Source organism: Neovison vison, chromosome 4 (genome assembly GCF_020171115.1).
Source record: "Neovison vison isolate M4711 chromosome 4, ASM_NN_V1, whole genome shotgun sequence".
In the NCBI taxonomy this organism is placed as follows: domain Eukaryota; kingdom Metazoa; phylum Chordata; class Mammalia; order Carnivora; family Mustelidae; genus Neogale; species Neogale vison.
In genome coordinates this window covers 127,012,469-127,026,125 of record NC_058094.1, presented here as the reverse complement: position 1 = coordinate 127,026,125, position 13,657 = coordinate 127,012,469, and positions in this window count along the sequence as shown.

Genomic DNA, 13,657 nt, shown 5'->3' with positions numbered 1-13,657 from the left:
TTCTCCTCCTGTGTTGTTCTTTTCTTGGCAGTCACCCCCGCCCCCAACACTTTGGTTTTGCTTCATAATGCCTTTACTATTCCAAATAGTAAATGGCTCATCTTTCTGGGCTCATCTTTCTGTTAATATTAGCTTTCATTATTCAAATTAATAAAAAAAATTATTTTACCAACATAGACCTAGATGATTATGCCTACCTAGTTATTCAACCTCTTTTATTTTTTAGAAATAATCATTGAATCTAAACTATTCTTTTGCTTTTTGAAATTTCCCGTGTACTGTGTGGCCATGGGTATCAGAGGCCATGAGGCAGAGGCATGAGATCTTGGGTTCTTCACGTTTTCTCACCTGAACGGAATCTTCCACTGCTTCCCCTGCCGGTTCTACCCTCCCTCAACCCACAGGAGTGGGTTATGAGGGTCGGTGGCTGCAGGCCTCCTACATTTGATTTGGGAACGTCACACAGACAGTAGGTACCACAGCGGTGCCTGGGTGACTGATACTCTGTCCCTATTCCTTGATCGGGACTGGGGAGGGCAGCTGGACCAAACACAGGGGTGTGTGCCTGTAGGCGCCAGCCCGGTAGGAGGAACGGACACGGAACCACAGACTACAGTGACATGCGCAGTGGGAAATGATGAGAGGGAGTTCAGTTGGGGCACTGTCCCTCGGAAATGCATAGGACAGGGCTTCTCCACATCTGTATTGCTGACATTGTGCCTCAGTGAACCCTTTTTGGGGGGAATTGCCCTATAGTCTGTAGGATGTTTAGGGAATTCCGGGCCACTGCCCGCTAGACACCAGTAGCATCCTCTCTCCCAAGTTGTAACCACCAAAAATGTCTCCAGACATTCCCACCTGTCCTGTGTGGGGAGGATGTTTCCAGAATGAGAGGGGATGGAAATACAAGGACAGACATAGTACAGGCGGGTGCCCCAAAGACAGACTGGGGTACAGACCCAGACTCCGGGGCCTTTCGTACACAGGTGACAGATGAAGTCAATGGTGAGAGCTCCATTACCAGGTGCAGGTGTGCAGAGTTGAGGAACGAGCTCCAAGGAACACTGACCTGTGGCCCGGAGCAGGGGCTGGCACTAGGAAGAGAGGGGGCAGAAGAGGACAGGGCATTTGGGAGGCAGGAGACAGTGTGGCTTAGAAACAAGCAAATAACCAGGAGGCCCATGCGGTCATACACACCACGTAGATCAAGTTAAAAATGGCCTCAAAAACACTGGGTTCAGGAATTCAGACCCCGTGGGTGGTGGTGGGGCGTGCTTGGGGACAGAAGCCAGGTGGAAGCCGCTGAGCATCAAACAGCAGGAGAATTTGGTGGCCTTTTCTGAGCAGCGTGACCCATTTCATCACATTCAAGATGCCGTCCACACTAAGACACCTGTTACTCCGCGTGTCACCAAAAGAGACAATGCTGGGATTACACTGTGACAGGCGCCTCCCGTACTCTAGAGGGCTCCTCATGATGTCAGTGGTGTCACTGAGGTGGAGAAATCGGCACAGCACCAAGTGTGAAATGCGTATTTCCAAGGGAAAGGAAAGACAGGGGTCAAGGAGAGGTGGAAAGTGGGATTTTTCTTGTGTTTGTTCCCCTCCCCTCCCCTCCCCTCCTCTCTCTTCCCTTTCTTTCTCCTCCCTCCCTCCCTCCCTTCCTTGCTTCCTTCCTTCCCTCCCTCCTTCCCTCCATTCACCCATCACGCAAAAAGCCTGTATTCACCCTCCAAGAGGAAAGAGGCGGAACAAAGGGTCGTGGTGGGTGTTAGAGCGAACAGAACAAGCTTCACAAATGACTGGATGGTGGGACAGACGCCTGTCTTCCTGCGAAATAGGGATGGGATGAAGAGGAGGGCCGGTTTGGACAGATGTGTGGAATGGAACTTAGGGGGTACAAGGCTGAAGGGGGAAATTATTTCGATTTTCTCGGGGACACTAACTTCTAAAAGGTATTTATGTATCTTCCTTATTTATTCACTTTAGAGAGAGCGTGAAAGAGGTGCAGAGGGAGAGGGAGAGAATCACACGCAGCCTCCAGGCAGGGCTTGATCTCACTACCCTGCGATTCAGGACCCTGAGATCATGACCTGAGCCGAAACCAAGAGTCAGAGGCTGACTGACTGAGCCCCCCAGGTGCTGCCACCCCCCGCCCCAGGACAGCTAACTTTCAAACCCACCTTTCACAGGTATGGTGGGAGCCGTGTAGGACAGTGGGGAGGGGAGGAGCCACCTTGGACTCACCCGGAGCCCAGAGCTGCTCTGCTCTAGGGAAGCAGGAGGGGGGGGGCAGGAGGGACTACTGTGGGCCCTGCGTGATGGGTCCCCAGCTTCTTCTCGCTCCCCAGGAGGCGGACTCCCTCCCCGCCATGGTGCCCAGGACCCATAGGCTTTCCATCACTTGCTCTTCACCAAGGATGCAAGGAGCTTCTGTGGAAACGCCAGTCAGTGGTGCACAGGGGTAAACAGGTTTTCAGGTTCCAGGCCTACTCTAGTAAAGCACCAGGCTGACTTCCCCACTCTTGCCTGGGCTTGCTGCCTGCCAGAGCTCTGCGGGGCCCCGTTCACACCACTGTGTCCTTTCCGTCGTCCCCTCTGTGAGCCTTCGCAGGCCCCGGTGGAGTGAGCCGAGGAAGCAGGCGGGACAGAGCACCAGCAGCACAGGCCCCCTCAGCTGAGGCCCTCCCTGGGGGATGGGACAGGGCCTGCTGCAGGTGCACTGTGGGAGGGCAGTGCTCCTGGGGGGGCTTCGGCTCTTCCCTGCAGGGCTTCTAATTAGCATGTGTGCACAAGTTCCATCTAGAAGGCTCCCCGGTCCCTCCCCTGAGAGGCAGCTAGAACGCTCACCTGTCCCTGCTTTGGAAAAAGGTCTAGCCTTGAAATGTGGGCCTCTGCCACCAGGATAAGAAGAACGGTTTTACATGGGGCGCCTGGGTGGCTCTGTGGGTTAAAGCCTCTGCCTTCAGCTCAGGTCATGATCTCATGGTCCTGGGATAGAGCCCCGCATCACATCAGGCTCTCCGCTCAGCAGGGAGCCTGCTTCCTCCTCCTTTCTCTGCCTACTTGTGATCTCTGTCTGTCAAATAAATAAATAAAATAAAATAATAAATAAAATCAATCAATAAATCAAAATAACCCGACTGGCGTTTGGTGACATTTAGAACCCAGAGCGTCACTCTTGGTGCTGTGCCAACACCCTGACTAAGGAGCTGGATAGCTCCTGAGGTGGAATTAGGCCTTCTCTGAGGGCAGCTGAGGGGATGCAGGAAGAGAACCCAGTGGTCCGCTGCTCCGCTCAGCCAACCCGCTGGGACCCCCACTCCGGCAGGGGCCTCCCAGGGGTGGCGAAGAGAAGGCTGACCCTCCAGGGAGCAGCCAGCAGCTTGGTGTGGATTGCATTCTGCGGGTCTGTGTTGTTCCGCTGGGCTGTGAAGCCTCCCCTGCTCAGGACACCACATGACACGCCCCCCCCCCAAGTTGGGCTGCGGATGCTCTGAGCTCCAGCCCTCGGGCGTTCAAGGGCCAAACGCACTGCAGAGGTGTGACTCATGGAGCTCCCGGAGGAAAGGGAGGCAGCCAGCTGGCAGAGGATCACTGAAGAGCCAGGCCAAGGAATTCCATTGCTGTTCAGATGGAGGCAAACAGCTCGCTACCTCCCTTCTCCTCCCTCGCTGAGGCGCAGCGGTGGGCGTGAGCTAGGGCTCCCCGGCAGAAGGGAAGGAACCAAGCTGCTTCTCTGACCACCAAGATAATAAGGGGTCGGTGGCCACGTCTCCAGGGAGTCAAGGCCAGAAATACCTGCTTTTTCTTTTGAGGGTGATTCTGACACCCCCACAAGTTTACCCAAAACATACCCAGGCCCATGGCCCAGGCGCAACTTTTAATAGGCAGCAAGTGTGGTAAGCCAGGAAAATCGCATCGGCTAACAGACCAATGGGGAAGTCCTGAGTCACGGCCACGATTGTCCACGATCTCCTGAACAAGAGACCACGTCCCCCTGCACCTCTCAGGCTCTCTAGCTCACTGTCTGTCATGACCTATGTGACAGCCAGTGGTCCCCCCACCGGCTGATCTTCAAAAACTGGCTTCTCCGTGAACCCAGGCCACTCTGGATGCCTCACATTCAACCTACATCCTTCCAAAGATGAAGTCATGAGACGGCATGATAAATATTTCCCCTGAAGTTCACGCAAAGAACAAAACCCACAGTTCCCGTGGAGGCTCCCTCCCCCTTCCCCTTGACCTTGGATAACGGTGTCCCTTGAGCGGAGGTAACAGGTAACCTGTGCTGCAGGCTCACCCACCCCTCCCTCTGCTCCCTCCTGCATCTCCAAGGCAGCTGGGAGAAGAGAACAAGGTTCCATTGACCTGCGAGACAGACGGTCAGGGAATAACCCTCCTGTGGGTCGCCTTGAGCTCGAGCATCTCCCTCCCTGTGTAGCTCCAGACGACTGGGGGTCACTTCCCACTGTTTTGACTGGGCCCTTCACAGCTTCCAACATGGCAGTGACTCAGCTTGTTTGAAATGCATTCTGGAGCCATTGTAAATCAAGAGGATTTAGGATTCAGCCAAAAGGAAGGTTTTTGGTACCCAACCTTGCCAGCCGGGTGCCCTAGAATTTCAGCTTCATTCAGACCTAGGGTTTCCCTTCAAAGAAGGACCGTGAAGCAAGTGAGGGGAAGGGATGTTCTGGCCCCATCCCAGCTGGGGTCCTGCAAGTTGGTTCTGGTCCTCTCCACCTGGCTGGTGGTGTTTGCACGGGTCCCTCGGGGTAAGACTTCGTTTTCCACAAGTCTGCTCCCCCTCCCGAAGCCAGCTGCAAGTTCAGGGTTCCCTAAGCCTCCCTCACTCTGATGGACTATAAGTTCAGGTGTTCCCATGATCCCTCAGGTCAATCATTTTCTAGAACCACATGCAAATATTGATGTTCATTTTATTACAAAGCGTGCAGCTCGACATTTGGCCAAATGAATGCAGGCAAAGGGCACAGCCTAGGAGGTTCTTGACCTTAGAGCTTCTCTGCCCCACCTTGTGCGGTCAGGGTCGGTCACCTTCGGGACATATCAGTGCATTCACCAACCACGAATCTCCCTGAATTTCAGTGCCTAGTGATTTTATCAGGGCTCATTATGAAGGCATAATTGAGAAAATCACTGGCCATGTGACTGACCTCAATCTCCAACACCGCCCCCCAGAGGTCAGGTTGGCTCTTGATTGCAAACTAATCTAATCACAGGGTCAGTTCGCCAGTGACAGTCCCCATCCTGAAGCTATCCAGGACCCATCTTGGTCACCCCATTAACAAAAACTCACCTGTGATCCAAGAACTTCACAGATAACGAAGTCACTGCTCTCACTGGGGAAATGCCAAGGGGTTTTCAATTTCCCCCAGTTCTCTACTATGCAATGGGGGGCTTCTCCTTGGAAATATCCAGAATGAAGAAAGAAGAGGTGAGAATAAGCTATGCTTGGAGCAGAGATTCCTGCTCCCTGGAGAGCAGCTGGCCCCGGCTGCCTCAGGACAGAGTGCCAGCTTGATGTGCACCTTAACCTCTGGGCCTCAGTGTTCCCATCTGCAAAAGGGGCTCAATTATAATGTCTCCCCCAGAGTGGTTGTGGCTTGAAATGGTGGACGTAGAATGCCTAGTGTGTGCGTAGTGCCCAGCAAATGCTCCATGGAAGTGTTTATTGTTGCTGTGCCTCCTTTTCCCTCACAGGTCCACTGACTCCACGCAACAGGTGCCTCCGAGGAAGCCCACAATGTGCAGGAAGACACGGGCTGCCGAAGCCAGAGGCCCCTACAGGGGCGCACATTCAGCCCCTCACTCACCAGCCAGCATGCCTGCTTGTCTGTTCTTGACTCAGTGCCCACGGTAGGATGCGCGCACCAGGCTCATCGGGCCCACGGGTCCCTTCCTGCAGACCTGAGACAGAAGAACCGAAAAGTCCAAAGGAACAGGTACCAAAGCTGGTCTGTCCGAGGTATAATAGGTCCCAATGAACAGTGATGCTAGGATGTAGACTTCTTAGCTCTGAGAGAGCAAAAGAGTGCAGCGATTTTTTTTATAAAGATTAATTAATTAATTTATTTATTTGACAGACAGAGATTACAAGTAGGCAGAGAATCAGGCAGGGAGAGAGGGAGGAAGCAGGCTCCCAACGGAGCAGAGAGCCCGGTGCGGTGCTCGATCCCAGGACCCTGGGATCATGACCTGAGCCGAAGGCAGAGGCTTTAACCCACTGACCACCCAGGTGCCCCAGAGTGCAACAATTTTTTAAAAAGACATTTTATTATGTATACACACCTGCAAAAGTATCCCATAATCCAGAGTCATGTTGCTACCCTTTCAGCCTCCGCTTCCTACAGGGTGCCCCTGAAAGCTCCCCCCTCCCCAGGGTGCCCCCCAAGACTCCCCCAATATTCCCCCCATGAATCCCCCCCAGCTCTCCCTCCCCTCAGGGCACTGCCCCATGACTCCCCAACAACGCTCCCTCCATGACTCCCTACCCTCAGCTCCCTCTTCTCCCCTAAGGCGTCCCCCCAAGACTCCCCACTTTCCCCCAGGGTTCCTTCCTCCCCCCAGGATACCTCCTAAGGCTCTCCTTACAGCTCCCCACTCCGTGACCCAGGGCTCTGTCAGGGTTCCGCCCTGCCCCACCCCCCACGGTTCCCTGCCAAGGCACTTCCATGGGATCCATGTGTCCTTCTCCTGCCATGGGGTTGGGCTCAGAGACTGTCCCTGAAGCTGCACAGACCCCTCGTTCCAAGCTCACTTTAGTTATTTCACTGCACTGACTTGGAAAGCCAAGGATCATTTCTTACTGATTATTGTATCACACGTTTTGTTCTTGGGATGCTTCAGGTATTTAGATTTTGAGATAGAACTTTTTCTATAGAACTTTTCTATAGAAAAGTTCTTCTGTAGAAAAGTTTTTCTATAGAACTTTGGAATATATGGGACACCTGGGTGCTCAGTCAGTTAAGTGTCTGCCTTCGGCTTAGGTCATGATCCCAGGGTCCCGGGATTGAGCCCCGCATTGGGCTCCTTGCTCCATGGGGAGCCTTCTTCTCCCTCTCCCTCTACCTGCTACTCCACCTGCTTGTGCTCTCTCTCTCTCTCTCTGTCAAGTAAATAAATAAAAATTCTAAAAAAGCCCACGAAACCTAAAAAACAAACAAAAAACTCCAGCATGTGACTCAATGGTAAGTCTGGTGACCAGAAAGAGTTCTATGCAAAGACAGACACTCTTAATACCTCAATGTGCTTACTTCCAGTTTTTCTGGTGATGAATTTTTTTTTTCAAATAAAATTTCTTATAAAATGAATACATACTCCTTGCAGGAAATAGAAAAAAAAAAAAAAAAAGGTCACCTGTCATTCAACCACCCAGAAATAACTACTGTTAACATTTTGTGATCTAGTTCTGGGCCACTCACACGTCACCTTTAAAGGTGAGCATTTTCCTATGTCCTTCGAAGCTCTTGACTGTTTTTTAAAGGTGGGCTCCACACCCAGCTTGGGGCCCAGCGCAGGGCTTGAACTAAAGACCTCCAGATCAAGACCTGAGCTGAGATCAAAAGCCAAAAGTCCTCCCCTTTCAAAGTTCTTTAAACAAACAAACACAGACAGACAGACAGACAGACAGGTGGTGGTGGGGGAGGAGATGGAAAGACCACCGATCGGGGATCAGGAGATCCGACCACGCTCCCACGGCCGTGCTCCGTCTTTCCCCCAGTTGGTGTATCTGCTACATGGGGGGTGATATTCGCACCCAGGGCAAGTGAGATACAGAGGAGGAGGGCGTGCCTGCCGGCTCCGGGAGAACGGGTGCTGACGGACATGTTGAGCAAAGCGCACGTTTGGAAGGTGGGGTCGGAAGAGCAGAGGCTCAGGGACCCCTCGTGCTCTCCAGCCTGCTGCTGCCACAAAGTCCCCAAGGTCACAGGAGGCCGACTGGGACAGGTCAGACGATGAAGGAGCATCAGCCACAGGTCTGTGAGGACAAGATGGGCAGTCCAGGCCTTTTACTCTTAGCCCAGATCCTAGAGCAGGCGAGTGCCCCGGGGACTGCCTAGAGCAGACCTCGCATGCACGAGCCAGGTCTGCAGATGGCGGTCAGATGGCCAGAGGTGACCGAGGGCTGTGGGGCTCCCAGGAGCCGTCAGGTTCGTTCCTGTTCCAAGAGTTGCTCAATGGCTAACCCCCCGGGAGGGGTGGGGCCCTTCTCTTCATGGCCGAGGTCCCGCCGGTGCTCTCTGCATCTCTGTTCTTCCTTGTGGGTTGCCCTTTCCCTCGACCTGGCAGGGTAGGGCACCGGGGGCTGCCGGCGGGGACACCAGGACCCTTCGATCCTTGGTCATGGCACGCAGGGGCCTCCAACCCCAGCAGGGTGCTGGAGCAGCCCAGACTTCGCAGGCATGAGTGGCGCGTGTGTGGGGTTGTGGGTGGGGCTGAGGGGGGAGTCCTGAGGGCAAGCGTCGTCTCTCAGAGAAACTGGAGCTGAGCCTGAGTGTGACCATCAGCGCTCTCTCTCTCTCCCCCTCCTTTTCTGTTGCCTTATTGTCATCCTTCTCTCCATACCTCTTCTGCAACACACTGGCTCTGTGTGGGGTGGCACATGGCAGCCCACGTCCCCCGGGGTTTTAGTTCCGAGTGACTGTCACCTGAAGAGATGGATTTTTTTCCTCAGTCCAGGCTCCAATGTTCCTGGGATGGGGGTAGGGGTGGCTCAGCCAGGTTAGATGCTGTGCTCGTCTTAGCCAAGGATCAGAGGCTGGAGAGCCCCCCGTGCATGGCTGGGGGGCGGGGGGCTCTCTAGGGGCTGCACACTCACATCAGGCCACAGGCTAGAAGTGGTGGGGACGAGGGGTCCCTCCGAAAGAAGGTGCTCTCTGGAAATGAGAAAGAACACCTTGAACGCCAGCTACTTCCCTCGAGTTCCGATGGAACCCGATCCCATGGTTATCAAGACCGCCCCTGTCTAATCCTTCTTAATACATTTTCATCCTTCATTCTCCATAGTTTTCTTGTCTCCCGTCACATGGTCCTGAGTTACTGTTTATTTAGAAAACTCACCAAGCCACTGGGGTTTAGTTGCATTTCTTGGTGCTTTCGGAGTAACTGAAGCTGAGTCCCTGACTTCGGGGTCCAGTGAAGTAGGGTCATAGCTACTGTATCCACAGAGACGGCCACAGACCTGGCCACGGACCTGGCCACAGAGCCAGCCACAGATCCAACCACCAGACTGGGTTGTATTTTGCAGCAGAGAGAAGGAAGCTTCCTGCCTGTGACCACTCAGCAGCCCTCAAACGGCACATGCCAGACTCTGGATTCAACCTTGTCTTCACGTTTCCTGTTAGGGACTCGAGGCATGGTCGCAGGGGGTCACCGAGGAGCATGGCGACGGTCACTCCTGCTGAGCTTGGGGCAGGCAGTGTGCTCATCTACAGAGAGGTGGTCATTTATGGTCCTTGTCTCACTGATGTCAGCTGGATGACCTGGGGCAAGTTGACAAGGCTGTGCCTCAGTGTCCCCGTCTGTGAAACAAGATGACAGGACATAGGTTACTGCCTCACTGAGAGAGAGATGAGCTAACTCTTAGACAGTTGTGGGGGCGGGGCACCAGGAATAGAGCTGGAGTTCACAGTTCAGGCTCCAGAGAAGGGGTCCAGGGACATGAGCGAAATGTTGGGACCAGGCAGTGTCCTTTCAGGGGGATGACAGGGTAGCAGAGGAAGGCATAGGAGATGGCATGAGATGGGAAGGGGGGTGGGAGACGACAAAGTTGGCCGGAGAAAGGGGTGGGCTGAACAGGTTGATAGGAGCAAAGACTCAGGCTAAGTTTACCAGGTCCTGACTCCCAATGAGGGAATCTGGGCTTGGCCACGAGGACCGGAACCTGGGGGATGGGTGACAGCAGGTGAGCTGGGGGCTGAGGGGCTGTGCTTTTGAAGAACATTTTAGACTGAAACCTAGAAGGCCAGAGCGAGTCAGCGATGCCCCGTGAGGAGAGAAGCACCATAGGCTACGAGAACAGGCCGGGCCTTACAGAGTTTAGGGTCCAAGGGCAGGACCTTACTCTGTGTCCTTATCCCTATGAAAGGAAGACAAGGTGTATTTCCAGAACACTCAGCCAGCAGACCGTTTCCCACTGCCACTTCTTTCCCTCCCTACTCACTCCCCTCAGCACACGTTTGGAGACCCTGGAGAGGAGCGGCTGGAGGGCATTTAATAGTGGTCTCAGGGCAGAACCGAACTTTGCCGGCCTCCGCCCGTGCTGTACTGCCACCCTGTGGTGGAGGCGGGAATTACACCCACTCCCTTCCCCCGTTCTGAGCTACCCTAGCCCAGTCCATATCTGTCCTCTGGGCTAATGGGGAAAGAACTGAGGAACCCAGAACATGGAACTGTTTCCCTTTTAGAAGTGTAATGTAGGGATCCGGGGCGCCTGGGTGGCTCAGTGGGTTAAGCCTCTACCTTCGGCTCAGGTCATGATCCCAGGGTCCTGGGATCTAGCCCCATATGGAGCTCTCTGCTCAGCAGGAGCCTGCATCCTTCTCTCTCTCTGCCTGCCTCTCTGCCTACTTGTGATCTCCGTCTGTCAAATAAAAAAATAAATAAATAAATAAATAAATAAATAAATAAATAAATAAAAATCTTTAAAAAAAAAAAAAAAGAAGTGTAATGTAGGGATGGGATATTAGGTGAAAAATGGTATCCTGAGAGTTCAAATGTGCTTGGGATTCTAAATTTATTTGGAGAAACATCCCTGCTGCGACTGCTGACTTCCCATCATCTGAACCCTTCCCCTGACACGGTCTTTGTTTCCTACTGAACACAAACAGGAAGGAGTCCTTGGGCTGCCTGGGACAGAGAGGCAGCTGTGTGCTGGCACCAGCCCCCCACCGAACACACCTGCCTACTGCCTGGACAGTGCCATCCAGCTCCGTGAACCGGGACAGCCCCTAGGCTGGAGTGAGCAGATGTGGCGTTCCCTAGAGTTCTTGCCTACCTCCAGTTTCCTTTCTTTTTATAAAGCTGTGCCTCCTTTTCTTTTGGAAGGCACACACAGGATGCCTTCTGTCAACCCCCCTTCCTTTAACCCCAATGTCTTCCTTGTTCCCCCGCTCCGTCCAACTCTGTGAGACGGGGCTGAGGCCAGGTGTTCAGAAGCACAAGTTACAACAGGATGAGGATAAACTTTGAATTCTGTGTCCCCGAGGAACCATGGCTCCATCTGGGTCATTCACTCTTAGGTGAGCCTGATTCTTTCTCTGTAAAATGGGGTCGATCTCTACCTAGTAGAAGGGTTCTAAGGATCACATGAGGCATTTGCTCTTTATTCCACTCACCCCAGGCCACCCAGCAAAGTCCTTTTCCCCCTTACTTGCTTGACCTTGAAACTTCATTGGGTTGTGATCCTTATGTGCAAGTCCAGACAGTCTCCTCCAACGCGGATACACGTAACATCTGTACAACCAGAAGGATGCAAATCCACCCTCCAAAAGGAGAGGAGCAGGTCATGGTGATGACCCCGTATGCCCTCCAAGAAGCCCAGGGACAGGGAAACTTGAAGACTGGAAGGGCAGAAGGTAAAAGAGATCAAGGCAAGTATCCAAGGCTCCAAGCTGGGTCTGGACAGAGCTCGGCCAGCTCAAGGGTAGAGCTCACACAACTGCGGGTGCATGGTCTGCCTCCGGGAGGAAAGCACGGCAGGCCAGAGGGTTACGGGACTCAGAAGCTGTGTGTGCAGGGGGAGGGGGATCCCTGCATGCGAGGAAGTGGGGTTTCTTGGGGGTCCAGGAAAGGAGGGGAGAGTAAGCAGAAGGTCACGGGCAGTCTGGGTGAAACAGAGGCTATGAGACGCGGGGCGGTGGGGAGGGGAGCCAGCACCGGGGACTGGAGGAGGAGAGAAGGACATCAGGTGCCAGTGTCCAAGAGGGCAGGGAATCGGAGCTCCTGTGAGGGGCATCTCCGCTCATAGTTCATCTCGGATGGCCTCCAAGCCTTTCTTCAAACAGAAATTATGTACTTGTGGGCAAAAGGAAGGAGAAAAACAAAAGAAATGCAGTGGTGTCCCAAAGGGGACTAGGTGCCCTCTGAACAGAGGTCAGGTGTCCCTTGCCCACTGACCTCTAACGACCTGTGATCCTTTGATTATATACGCTCTAGCAATAATCCGGCAGGCAAGGCCACCTTTTCCTGCCACTGAGAATGGCTCAGACTGCGGGTTGCGGGCGTTTTTGTCACGAAGTTCAGCTTAATCACTTGACGAAGTCCTACAGAGAGAGAGGCGAGGCTTGCTTTCCTGCTCTCTCCAGGAGAAGTGCTTTGAGACGGTGATGCCAGGAGCCCGGGGAGAAACGGCGGTCACACACTGCCCCCTGGTGACCGCTGCGGTCGTTGCACCGTAGCTGCCGGCCACCTGCCCGACCTCCCTCCTGGTATTTCGCGTTTCTTAGAAGTGATCTTCCCAACAGTCAAAGGCGAGGACCAGTTGGGGTGCTTGCCAACCTGTCTGCACAGGTATAGGTCCAACCACCCTGCCAGGGTGTGTGTGGGGGGGAGAATTCCAGAAAAAGTGTGGCAGTGGGGTCCGCACGACCCCTTCTGCCGCAGCCCACCTGGGAGAGCATTTGTGTGATGGTTAAAAGGCAGGCGCATTGCAGACCCAGTGGGATTCAATTCTGGAGCTGCAGCTAGTAGCTGGGTGACCTAGAGAATGGGCAAGTAGCTTAATCTGGCTACTTCTTCTTTATTCAGTCAGCTGAGTTCTGAGCTCAGGTGCCACTGTGCTAGGAAGCCCGAGTTAGCAAAGAAATGGATGCTAACCTCGGGAAGGGTATAACAAGAGGTCCGGCGATTAGTTCTCAGGAGATGATTCTCAACGATGCTCTGTAGCATCAGGGAAGGGCGTCTTGGGGACACCAAATGTGAGGACCTGGGGACTGCGGTAACTGAACGTTGCTGAGATAACACGAATGAAGCATTTAGTGTGGTGTCTGATGGACAAGAAGCAAGCTTCAAAGGGATCTTACCAAGGAAGGAGACAGCAGGAGGGGTGGGGACAGGGTGGGTGTGGTAGTCCGTGGGACGAATTGTCTAGACTGGCACCCTTCAACAGAAATAGACCGTGAACCACAAAGGCAAGCCACAAACACAGTTTTCAATTTTCAAGTTAGCCTCATGTGGAAAGTTTTTAAAAAGTGAAATTATTTTCACAATAGTTTCATGTAACCCTATATATCCAAAATACTGTCAATTCAGTATGCACTCAACATCAAAAGTCATGAATGAAAGCTTTCACATGTTTTGTTCACACCAACCCCGCACGGTCCAGTGTCTACACATTGGTTTGGACTTGCCCATTTCAGACGGTTGATGGCCCTGTGGCTGGCACCTTCCGTGTTGGACCCTAGAATGCATTGCCCTAGGGCATGGGAGGAGACAAGACACTGCCTTGGCTCCTAGCCCTGACATTGAGCTGGAGCTGCTGCAGCCTCTTTGACACCAGGAGACACGGAATCAGTTCTTGTCAAGGCTGGCTCAAAATCATCCACAAGGAAACTTCTGGGCTCCTGTGTAAGCAAAAACCAGATTCCTGGGTCCTGTCTCATCTGAATTTCTGGCAGCAGGAAATGTGAAATTTCAA